Raw genomic sequence first — 13,270 nt, 5'->3', positions numbered from 1 at the left:
CTACACCGAAGTGATTCAGTCGGGTTATGCAAAATGCCAACGGCAATCCAAAATCTGGTTGCCTTATTAGAACGTAAACTCCGATATACTGCTTTGAAATTTCATTAAGAATAATATTGAAATTAAAATTATATTAAAAAAATATTCTGTAAGTACGTTGCGGTCGTGGGAATTAATCGTGAATTGGACTAGTAAGTAGACCTCTAAGAACACCGGTATCGGGCCCTTCGCCTAGCAACATACGCATCCGAAACTCGGTCGTGGCTCAACTGCACAAATGTGGGGTAAAAAATTTCGAGCTTTTGTACAGTGCCAGTTTGCAAAAAAAAAAGTCGTCAAGTGTAATTATTTTCAAATGTTTGGTCTTTATCGTACATACTTGTTTAATAACAAATAGTATAAATACATGCAAATATTCGAAGCTGACACATACCATTGATTCATAGAAGTATCCTGCCAATAATGCATTCATAGGTAAATATCAGGGAATAACTGACTTTGTGAGCAAAATCTTCTACGTACTGAGTTGCTCGAGGTTCATCGTCCTGTGGAAATACCGCATTGCAGAAAGTATAGAGACAGAGTATATGAAAACTTTCTCAAACAACTGAAAGATGTCCTTTTACGACGACAATTGCTCAGTTTTGAGGATTTGTGCTGATATTGATGCTAACCTCTACAAATAAAGGTTTTTTCTCTGAAAAACCTATGTTTTTTTTCTTGAAAGTGGGTCAGTAGCTAGCGCTAAAAAAAAAATTAAATTACTCAAACTACTCGAAAAAACTCGAAACGCTCTATATCAAGTTGGATAATTTTCGAGTAACAAGAAATGGGCAGGTGTGGTAGTACACGTTGCTAGAATGCCCGCACTGCTTGAAAATGTGCTCATAAAATCGAGAGCTCCACTATTAAGTCAATAACAAAGTACCGGACACAAAGCATTTAACAAAACAGTGGAACTAATTTTACAATATTTTATAATTTGACGTTGTTTTAACCGGAATTTAAGAGACACTTCTTCATAAGATTTTTTAAGAACTAATGAGCTTAACACCGATAAATGATAAAAGTTACTCAATTATTATTTTTGGTTTTATTGGGAAAAACTGATTTCAGCAGTTTGACCGGGGTTCGATTCCCGGTAAAACCTGTTAAAATAAATAAACATTACCAAATTGCCTGGCGGTTTTCGAAATGGTATCATTGCAATATGCCAGTAAATGTTTCCTTATTTTCAGTTTTTCGAATAAAACCAAAAATAATAATTGAATAACAAGTATCATCAAACGGTGTTTAGCTCATTAATTCTGCAAAAATCTTAATTAAAATTGAACACACCATTAAACATACAAACATGAAACTTCTTCAAATTACCTAAATTGTCTTCCTTAAATTGAATCTGAACTAATTTTCCGTCTGACATCAACGAAAAAATTTCTTACTGAAGCATCAGTTTTAGGAATCGTGTCTATATTTAATACATCATAATATTGCACGTTTCATAAAAACTATACGTATTTAACTAAATATTTTCCATTTATTTCTTCTAGGACATCAGGATAATCCGTGAGATTATGCTTCATTACCAGAATGCTCAACAATCTGAATATAACATTGAATATGACATTCAAGTGGAATGTCAGCGCAATGCATAATTTCGCTAACACAAGTAGCTAATCGTGTTTATTTAACATGCGAGGCTCTGGCGATCACATCGTTCTCACGAAAGAAGTATGTTGGATGACTAGAAGGTTTACTGTGATCATATGAAATTGTCAAGGGTTTTACTTTCCGGAGCGTGACGGATCAATATATGACAAAGGGCCATCAGGCGGAGAGTCACCTTATAGCTAAAAGAAGATGAAGATGTGAAAAGAGGAAAAATATATGTTTATTTTTGAATCTTGCATTTACAATAGAACTCTATCAAAAACTAAATTGTTTTCAAGGCTAGATAATAACGTTATTTTTTTCGATTCTGAAGTTAACGAATCAAATTTTTTTTCGATATGTATTGTTGATATCTATAACATTTAAAAAAATTTGTTCTTTTGGTTGTGCTTACCTGATTTTGTTTACGTTTTCACCTGTTTACAATAATACGTGATTTAATTTCGACAAATTTTGGCGACATTTGTTATTAGAGTTTGGATATTTTTCGCCTCTCAAAAAAACAAGTCTGGCAGCCCCTTGGTTGGTATGGCAATGCATTTAACACAAGCTGTCAAACTGTAGCCAAACAGTAGCACCAAAATAATTGGGACAACATTAAAATTTGTATCTTGCATTTCGTTGTGCTATTAAAAGGTGCGGCCGGCCGGCCAATTGCTTTGCACGTGGTCATCAACTTTCCTTTATCTTTTCCGCAGGAGCTGCCAGCAAGCAAATTGAGGAATTTGTTGCGGCTTTATACTTTAGATACAACTTCGGTGGCATGCGCTTGAAGGTCAGAGATTATCGAGTGTTACCCCTACGATCTTTGGGTGACTGACAGTTGATAGCGTGCCACCATCGATTTGAACGTCCAATATTCCTTCCACGTCGCAAACAGAGTGGCCGTGGATTTGGTCAGTGATAATACCAGGTTGCGCGAGGTGAATAAATTAGAAAGATTGGGGAGATAGCTGTTTATTTTAGAAACTCAAAGAGTAACGTTACTTACGGTCGGAATATATTAAGCTCCAATAAATAAAACAAAATAATTTTTAACTTTCATCATAACTTTTTTTGCTTTATTTATTTAAGAGGTTGTTTATTGCTATATAAATGAGCAAAATAAAAATTTAAATTAAACTTAAAAAAAAATTGTATTAAGTATATAATAATAATTTTCTGCCAATAATAAATATTTTGTATACAATATATGTTATTATAAACGTCGCCATTTTTAGCATAGCGATCATCAGTTTTAAATTTAAATTTTATATTATCATACTAATTTTCGTTATTATCTATAAGGTTGTGTTTATATTATTTTAATTTTGAAATATTGTTGCATTATAACTTATGTTACTTATTTTGATAAATTTTTTAATAGCACTGAAGTAAGAAAGAATTTTTTGGCATTTTTTTCTGAATTTCTGCTTCCACAAATTATTTATACAAAGCTTGATCTTTTTGGAATTATTATTTTATTATAAATTTTTTAAACAAAATTTTAAGCTATAGTCGAATTTTTGTAAAAGATTTGAGATGAAGTGAAACTTTCAGTTGAAATTTGTATTTTACAATTTTTATAGTATTTATTCAGATTGTAATACTTTTCTTTGTATGTGTATTATATTTCTGGGCACTTGCAATACTTGGCAGGACTGAAAACGTGGAACTGTCGTACACTAGAGAGCTTCGCAAACTATTCAGCGTTCATTAACATATCGTGTGAGCGCGGCGGCAGCTATTCATCAAAGCAAGCCGTCAATCAGTTTTAGCTTATGCGGCAGTTACCCACCGACGTGTGCCGTACGTAAGGACGTTTGTCGTACGAAGCATGTTTGACCGAACTCTCAAGCCCGTAGGAATCAATGTGTGCGTCTGTGTACATGTACATAACATATTTGTGTGTGTATTGTTTACAGATAAGCACTGTTGCCATTGACCATTTTGCATGTATGCTTATGGAAACATCAACTTTTTCCAATTTAATTTTTGATATTGTAAAAGGCCGGAATACATATTAAATAAGTATAAATAGATTAAATATTTATAATCAGCACTTTTACATAATTATTTCGAATTATTTCCACAATTTTTCAAACTTTAATTAGGCGTTTTTGCATAAAATTGCAAACGGTCAAAAATTAGCGCACAAAAGTTTACTAGGCAACTCTGTCTAGTGAGAGAGCGATCAGCTGACACGTTCTTACGGAAAAAATCAAAATTGTTTTGATTTCTACGTTCCGGGCTACGTACGTACGGGCGTTGCACGTCGGTGAGTTTTCGTTTACATTGCACACTCATAAGATAGGTCGTGTCAGCTGACACGTTTTTTCTACGTACGTTCGTGGGTAACTGCCGCATTATACTTCATGCAGTAAACACCTCATGCTTGAACTTTTCGCTCAAACATTGTTCCTGTAATCAAATACTGCTACAAAACAAAGTTGCAATTGTATACGAAGCTCTGACGGCATTGTGCAACACTCGTGTAGAGCGAAAGGCTTTTTAATTAAGGCGGATTGTATTGGTGTAACATAAAATAAGCATATAAACTAGCTGCTAAATTTTTTTTTTAGCCAATGAGAAAGCATCTAACAGTTTTTTGTCCTGTAAGAGGATTCAAGATATTTTAACGATTCTTACAATAATTCTGAGACTGGTCTCGAAATGATTCCAAAATAGTCCCCAAATACCACCAAAATAATTTCAAAATTAGTCCGGAAATATTTCAAATAATTTTACAAAACAATTGGGCCGTTTTCTTCTATAACTTCAACATTTTTTCTACTCGCTTAGAAAAAAAATCAATTGGAAAAGAAAAATGAATTAAGCAAGCAGGGGTGCCCTTGTTGTGCCTTGTTCTGTGAAACTGCCATATGAAAAACAAATTCTAACAAAAATGTATTCAAATGTATAAACATTTTTTTTCACTTCATCGTTTCACTGAACCAGAATTCCCACCCCACTATTTGACAACTGTTTCGGGATTATTTTAGAAACCCTTCCCGCAGTTTTCGTGACTCTTTCGCATCAGTGTCTGTTTTCGTAAAAATTAGCGGCTCAAACATTTCGTGATTATTCCGTGATCCTCTAGATATAGTTTTAAAATTATTTTCGAGAGCATTTCAGAACTATTTCTAACTCTTCCGAACTCTTTAGAGAATTATTTAAAATTCATTTCGAGGCTGGGCGAGAATCATATCGGCAGGAATACCAAGGAATATTTTTGAACTTTCGTCGCATCATTTCGAGATTGTTTTCGAAATTAGTACAAGACCATTTAAGGATCACTTCGATAAAAATTATTTCAAGTGAGTATTGGACCCCACCCATTACATACTTCTTTCTATAGCTGATTGTGAGCTTATCTGCCGACTATTTCGCGTTTGTATGCGCTATAACGTCGGAAAATTTTAGGGACTTTTTCGAGATTATTGCTTGGACTGTCTCAGAACTTTTTTCAGAATCATATTGGTGCATATCGCAATAATTTCATGCTGTATTTTCTTCGTACGTACTGGGCCACGTGTAAAAGGAAGTATGTTATAATATTAAAAATTTTCAAAAGCTAGTGTTAGCTGTATGAACTTATATATATATAAAATGTATATATTAGGGTGGGCAAGAAAAACATATTTTTTTCGTGTTGGTTTTCTCACTACAAATTTTCACACAGTTCATGACATCCAAAAAGTTGGCGATTCGTATCGGAATCCATTCTTCACTCAATTTATACATATAAAACTGCTAAACTATTCATACAAATTATGATAAATAATAAACTCAACTAGTACGCGAAGTCTCTAGCTCACATATGCCGTTTCGATTTCGATACAATTCGTAACACACGATACGGCGACCCAGTTTTTGAAACGGTTTCATTTAGCTTGATATTGATGGATGGCTGGTTGGCACGAATTTTGTAATTGAAATTTAAGTAACTTCCCGATGAGCTACAAGCTTGAAACTTGGAATATAGTTGAGAACACGATGACAATGCAATAATAAGAAAAAATCGCCGCTAGGTGGCGCAAGGATCGAGATATTCACAAAAAACGTATTTGTGGTCCGATTTGGCTCATATTTGGAACACATAATACATACAAGAATAGAAAGCGACCTATGAAAAAATCGCCGCTAGGTGGCGCAAAGATCGAGATATTCAAAAAAGTCGTATTTGTGGTCCGATTTGGTCCATATTTGGAACACGTAATACATACATGAATAGAAAGCAACCTATGATGTCCGATGTGGCTCATATTTTGGACAAATATTAAATTCAGTCCGGTAGAAATGACGTCAAAATATCTTGCAGTTAGAGGAGGGACAAGCATACGTGGCGCAGATTCGAGTAAACTTGAAAAAAAAATAATAAAAAAAATTTTCAAGTTAAACGGTTTTATTGAAAACAATACTTACATGAATTAATAATAATACTAAAAGCTGGAAAATAATTAGGTAGGTCCTAGGTACTAGTCATCACACTCCTCATAAATCTAGGGCCTTGATCAGACAATTAAATAAAAGCGTTGGACGCGTAAATTTCTATTGATAGTCATATATAAGACCATCTGAACCCTAATAAGTTTATGCTACGCCTCACATTTTTAGCAATTTCACGCGTCCAACGCTTTTTATTTAATTGTCTGATTAAGGCCTCAGATTGATGAGGAGTGTGATGACTAGTACCTAGGACCTACCTAATTATTTTCTAGCTTTTAGTATTATTATTACTTCATGTAAGTCTTGTTTTCAATAAAACCGTTTAACTAAAAATTTTTTTTTAGTATTTTATTTATTTAATTGTTTAGAGGTACCATATGACGACATTGATTTTTCCATTAAAATCGTATGGGTAATTTTTAGTACTCAAACCTAAATCTAACTAATTTAATCAGGGAGAACCTAACAACTCTCACTGGGTACCATACGGGATACTATGGTCTACGATATCACCTAAGTAAGTTAAATCTATCCGATACACAAATTTGTCGTTGCTGTGAGCTGGAGGATGAAACGCCGGTTCACATTCTCTGCGTATACCACGCTTTGGCAAGGCCGAGATTCTCCTCTATCTAGGTGGTGTGACCCTTAATCCACATGTGATATGGAGTAAAAAGGGTGGAGGTACTTAGATACATTAAACCCCTTAAAAATACAAATCTAGGCTGAAAGGTCATGCCCAATAGATCTACACGAAGGTCACAGTGCTTCCAGGCCTAATAATAATAATATTACTCAATCTACTAACTAACCATGTTCTAACAGGAAATGTAGCTATCTATAAAAAAGATTTTTCACTAAGTGGACTCGTTTATTATATTCGAGGTTAAAATTCAAACACAAATTGTATGAGAATTCCCATACAATTGATATGGAAAACCTAACGTCGCGCACGACTAAACATTCAATTAAAAAGCTGAAATTTTTACAAGAAAAAATATTTTTTTCGGCACACCCTAATATGTATTTGTATGTATTGGCTCATATCTTTGCATATGGCTTCTTTTTTTTTAACATGCATACATATTTGCTTATACAAAAAAAAAACAATATTTTTTTTACAAATTAACAACAACTACATATCATATTTTTTTTAAATATTGAAAATTGCGCTCGTTAACTTAGTACTTTTACATATACATACATACATACATTTGCATATATACATGGGTATAACAATATGAATACTCGTATAATCTAGATAGGTTTTAATTTTTAATTCACATTGTTTTTTTGGATTTACACTTAAATTTAAACATTTGTATTCATATGTTAACATATTTGATTTCTTGTTGTTGTTGCTGTTCAATAAACACAAAGCAACCAATACATGTATACAAACTTGTTTTGTTTTTGTTAATATTTACAATAAACATAAGTTAAATATTATTAAGTGTTAAATTAATAGGAAATATTATATATTTAATTCTTTTTAAATACAATTTGTTGCAACCAATTTTTTTTTTTATTTCGATATCGGTATTTGATAATTTTTTTATTATTATTTTTTTTAATTAGAGCTTTTTGTTGTTTGCGATGTATTCTATTAAGCCTACAATCGTTCAAAATTCGTATAAAATCCGTATAGGAAAAGATGAGCATACTTTTAACTGTATGAGTTGTTAAATAATAATAATAATAAGAATATGCCACACTTTCTTGCTAAATATTGAAAATACAACACTAAATAAAATATAAAAGAAATGTTTGATATTAGCAATGTTTGAAACTCAATGAGGTCATCAAACATTTTCGGTTTGCATGATGCGCATTCTTCCCTACTTGGCATACCAAATCGAAATCACTAATCAAAGTAAGAGAAGTAAGTTTGAATCAAAGGAAAAAAGTATAAAAACTGGAAATATAACGAATAGTGGGAAACAGTAAGCAATCAAACTACGCGTAAGTAATCCACCACTCGGAGAGTCTAGTTAAGGCGTTAAGGGGGCTAATCAGTTTATTGAGAACAACATACTGTCGATTTGTGTATATCTCATGAACCAAGCCAATTAACAAAGTTTTTGTTTTGGCAATATATAGCTACCGACTTGCAGATTTATCGACAATCTCATACAAAGTTCCATCATTAACCTTTCATGACGAAAATTGAAATTTATCGGTGCATAAATGTCGCAGCACCTTCGTTTCGCTATATTCTTGAACCAAGCAAGATTTTCTAAACCCTTCTTTTGCATTATGTATGTATAAGTAGGTGGCCCACTTATAGATTAATCCAAAATTTGAGTAAGGGTTCTATTATTAACCCTTCAATGTAAAATAGCAATTTATCGGTACACAAATGACCCAGCGCCTAAATTGCCCAATTTCTCTTGAACCGAGCACGATTTTATAATACTTTTTTTTGTATTATATAGCCACCTACTTGTAGATTAATCCACAATGTGATATAAAGTTCCATCATTAATCCTTCAAGGCAAAAATTATAGTTTTTCGGTACACAAATGACCCAGCACACAAATTGCTCTACATTTCTTGAACCAAGCAAGATTTTCTTAACTCTTTTTTGTTCCATCTACCACTTACTCGTAGATAAATACACAATTTGATTCAGCGTTCTATTCTTTACGGTTCAATTTCTACGTGCGATTTATCGGTTGATTGATCAGTGCTGACAATAGCTTAACTGACTTTTGTGTATATATCTTAAACTAAGCAAAATTTCACAAATTTTTCTTTGCGTCTTATGCCTACCTTCTTCTAGTTTGAGACACAACATGACTCAAGGTTCTATCCTTAATGGTTAAAACGCTATGTGCATTAATCAGTTTTTCGATTATTACTGTCCCTTTGTGTATATCTTTAGAACCAACCAAAATGCAACCGTGAGTCTTATCAATCTGCAACAATAATGCAAACAAATTGTTAAGAAAATCTAGCTTGGTTCAAGAGATATAGGCCAATTTAGGCACCGGGTCATTTTTGTACCGATAAATTGCCATTTTGTACTGACAGGTTAATGACAGAAGTTTATATCAAATTGCGGGTTATTCCCCAGGTGATTGCCTATATATTGCAAAAACAAAAAAATTGTCATTCAAGAGATATACACAAAGGGATACTAATAATCGAAAAATCGATTAATGCACTGAGCTCCTTAACCGTAAAGAATAGTACCTTGAACCATTGTGTTTCTCAATCTAGAAGACGCAACGAATTTGTAAAAATTTGCTTCGTTCAAAAGATATACACAAAAGTCAGTTAATAATCAGCCCTGATCAATCAACCGATAAATATCACTTAGCAATTGAACCGTTAACGGAAGAGCGTTGAATCAAATCGTGTATTTATCTACGAGTAAATGGCTAGATAGAACAAAAAAAGAGTTAAGGAAGTCTTGCTTGGTTCAAGAAATTTAGAGCAATTTGTGTGCTGGGTCATTTGTGTACCGAAAAACCTTGAAGGGTTAATGATGGAACTTTATATCACATTGTGAATTAATCTACAAGTGTGTGGCTATATAAGACAAAAAAAAAGGTTTGAAAAAATCGTTCTTGGTTCAAGATATAATTTAGGCGCTGGGTCATTTGTGTACCGCTAAATTCCCATTTTGCACAGAAGAGTTAATGTTAGAAGATTATGTCAAATTGTGGATTAATCTACAAGTGGATGCCTACATTTATCAAAACCAAAAACTTTTTTATTTGGCTTGGTTCAAGAGATATACACAAATACACAAACTGGTAGTTATCTTTCAACCGCTTAAGTCATGTAGCGCCTTAACCGTTACGACTTTTAAATTGCGCAGCTCAACAACTGTGACCAAATAATGAAAGACTTTGCATGTTAAATTTCTATCCGTATCTGGATCACGCTTCATTGGAACGCAACAATTGTTAAAGCCTTCGCAGGGGAAATGGCAACTTTGAAATAGTTGAAACATGATTTTTTAGCATACATTTGGGAGCAATGCATAATTCATGTGCTTCGCTGTAGTCGATCTATATATTCTGACCGCCTATTTAAATGCGCAATAATCACTTTTTTATGTGTCTAAGCGGTATTGTGCCTTTCGATGGACATTTTCCTTCAACTTCTGGGGTCATGTAAAAACAAAAAATCAAGCTTTGAATTTTAAAAGGCATCATTGCATAAAGCGAAAAAGGTGCGTGCACGTAAACGCGACATTTAGCGACAGTGGCTTTGATAAGTCTGCTACGTCGGACAAGAAAATCTTCGAGCTAGGTCAAATACCATACATAATTTCGAGGGCAAACCATCTCATTCGGTATAATTTGATTAATTGTCTTCTTCTTCCATGTTTGGCCATTGGAGCATAGAGACATTGGTGTTAGACGTAATGATTCTATAATACCATTAGTTTGTGGAGATACGGGTTTAATTTTAGATAAGTAAGAATTTAACCTTCACCAATATCCAGAACGAAGTTGGGGCACGATGACGCGCGAGTTCATAGTGGGTGTACTTTCCTTTTATACAAGAATTCGATAATGAGCACTATAAAACGGCTTACCGGACTTAAATTGCCATAAGCCCGTACCAACCGTGCATAGATAAGGCTGGGTGTCTGTTCGTTCTCTTTCTCGCATAATTTCGTGTATGCCGAACTTCTTCATAGTGTTTACTGACATGTATCCTTACTTGCTTGAGTGGTGAGGCTGAATCAGTTAGCTGCCATTTTTAACGACCAGGTTTCTGAAAACTGACCTATTTTGATTGATACGTGTTTTAATATTTATCGAAATCTAATACAAACGAATACAAACAAAAAGTAAGTGCAATGCTAATAAAAAGAATCAAAAAAGGCAGAAAAATGGACAGCATATTTACAGAAACAAACAAACAAAGATAAAAATCCAATTCTATTAAAGCAAGATCAAATATGTTCAGGTTTTGCAGTAGGGTATACAGTGCAAGCAACGGAATTGCAGTGTTTGCAAAATTTCCGGCAAAAATCGGAAAAAACAAAATTGATTTTAAACTCTTTTTTTATTGGAGTCTCCCCACGTTTTGGCCTGAAGAAAAATATAGAAGTCACAATTCTAGAATATTTTTTTTTGAGAACCTGCTAGAGGCTATAGCATACTATATTCCACTACCTGCACAATGTATAAGCGTAGAGGAAATACCTTATTTGAGACAGCGTCACATTAATTTGTAGCATACATTTAGGGGAAAATGTAAGTCATATACTTCCGTTGTCGTGGCTCTTTCTAATCTGAGCACCTATTCGAATCGGTGGATTTTAATGGGGTAGAGAGAGATAGATATTTAGTGTATTACTTATATTCCACGTGTGGTCAAACAAGTGGTCGAAGAGTTATCACGTCTCCCAAATATTCCAACGCACACATTGTTAAAGCTTGGGAGGGGAAATGCCAAATAGCGCTACATGATTTTTTAGCATCCATGTGAGAGAAATGCATAAATAAAGTATTCGCTCTGTCATTGGTCTTTATATTCTGAGCACCTATTCAAATGCGTAATATTTAAGTAGTGTTAATTGTGGTGGTCGCGATCACTTTTTTATGTTGTACACATTAAGGGGGTGTTTTTTATTGGATTTTTCTTTCAACTTCCGAGAGGTCCTGTTACAACTCAACTTAGGAATTCTGAAAGCAAGAGCGAAAGCTGAATGCACGTAGCGATAACGGCGCGACATTTTTTTTTTGCTTATTGGAACATCATTGCCGCATCGCGATGTGCTGCTGGCGCCAAGTGTGCCTTGCTCCATAATAATGAATGTCAAGAATATTTGCCGTGTAGTGTAGTGCCGCTCAGTGTATCCTTGGCTTAAGAAGCATTGTGCTTTTCGATGGGTAAGTCTTGCAACTTCTGGGCTCCTGGTAAAACGGTTATGGCTTAACCCGAAAATTGAAACAATTTCAAAAGCTCCGTGGTGCCATAGACTACGCGAACTATTTCGAGGCTCCATAGGGTGGCGTGTGGACATGATTTTGAAACGAATGTGCCAATTTCGTAAAGCTCTGAATAAAGTAATGACAATCTAAATAAAAATCAGTTGCAAGTGACATCTTTATGGAAGTACTGTCAAAACATCGAAAGCAGGTTCTGATTACGAAAACAATGAAAGAACCCAGCAAAGAGATGTATCAAGGGAAAACCAAAGTTCAGCGGCTGAGTCCATACCTTCTGACAAACATGAGCTCTTTAAATATAAAAAAACACAAGGTATAAAAGATTGATTACAAAAGCCATGGGTTGTGAGGATCAATATATAGTTAACCTATAGCAATTGTGATCGCTCCTTACGCAAAGAAGGAGTAGTAAGACTTAATCTTGGCTTTTCAGTCTTCAGTTCAACCCTGCCACTTCGGCCGCTCAAGCTGAGATGAGCAAAAAATGTTTATGTTATCGAACAAAGTGGCAACGTTAAACTCTAGTCAACTTTAACCAGAGTTTAAATTTGCATTGAAAAACCAGGCATTAGAAGGTTCAATTATAGTCGAACACCAGTATATTTATACAAACAAACAAAAAAAAAACTTAACGCGATCTTCTAAAGCGAGATCAACAAATATTTATAAACACATATACAGAACCTGCTGTAGGCTATATCATGAGTTACAGAAATGAGTAAATTTGTAGCATACCTTTAGGGGCACACTATATTGCAATTGCTTCCGCTGCCGCTTGTGTTTAATTTCTAAGCTCCTATTAGAATCACAAGGTTTGCAAAATTTCCGACTTTTTTAAACTTCTAAGTAAAAATTGGATCGGTCAGGGCACCTTGCCGCTGTCAGAAAGAAACGACCACACAATAGTTAGGGAGGCTTTTAACATTCATGAGTCCATTTAGCCCACAAGCTATTAATATCTAAGGCCATGTCAGAAAGCAGCTTTACTTACAGCTTTCTTTGGACTGATAAAGATTCAAAGTCGGCTGCTGCAGCACTTTCTTTAGTACTGCTAAATTTGAGTAAAAATACAATCAGACACAGTTTTTTATAACCTTAATGTGAGAGCCTTAAGAAAATTTTCCGGCCTGTGTAGTCGTCTTCGAAATTGGCTTACGATAGCCCTAGGGACCATGGCATTTCAAAGTTTTAAATGTTTTTTGAAGGATAAGACATGTTTCACACTATGCAGGCACTACTCTCAGGCTCTTGTT

The 13,270-nt window shown here is 34.3% G+C and overlaps 1 long non-coding RNA gene across 1 annotated transcript in view; it reads left to right on the top strand.

Annotated features, from left to right (window-relative positions):
* LOC137239494 (uncharacterized) overlaps window positions 1-7,754 on the top strand; it is a 123,351-nt gene extending 115,597 nt beyond the window's left edge. The window contains exon 2 of the long non-coding RNA XR_010949399.1: window positions 1,551-7,754. This is a non-coding gene — a long non-coding RNA (uncharacterized lncRNA). The remainder of the gene's footprint in view (window positions 1-1,550) is intronic.
* Window positions 7,755-13,270: the final 5,516 nt, after the last annotated feature.

This window comes from Eurosta solidaginis, chromosome 2 (assembly GCF_040869045.1).
Source record: "Eurosta solidaginis isolate ZX-2024a chromosome 2, ASM4086904v1, whole genome shotgun sequence".
NCBI lineage: Eukaryota > Metazoa > Arthropoda > Insecta > Diptera > Tephritidae > Eurosta > Eurosta solidaginis.
The sequence above is the reverse complement of the archived record's forward strand: the minus strand, read 5'-3'. Positions and strand labels throughout refer to the sequence as shown.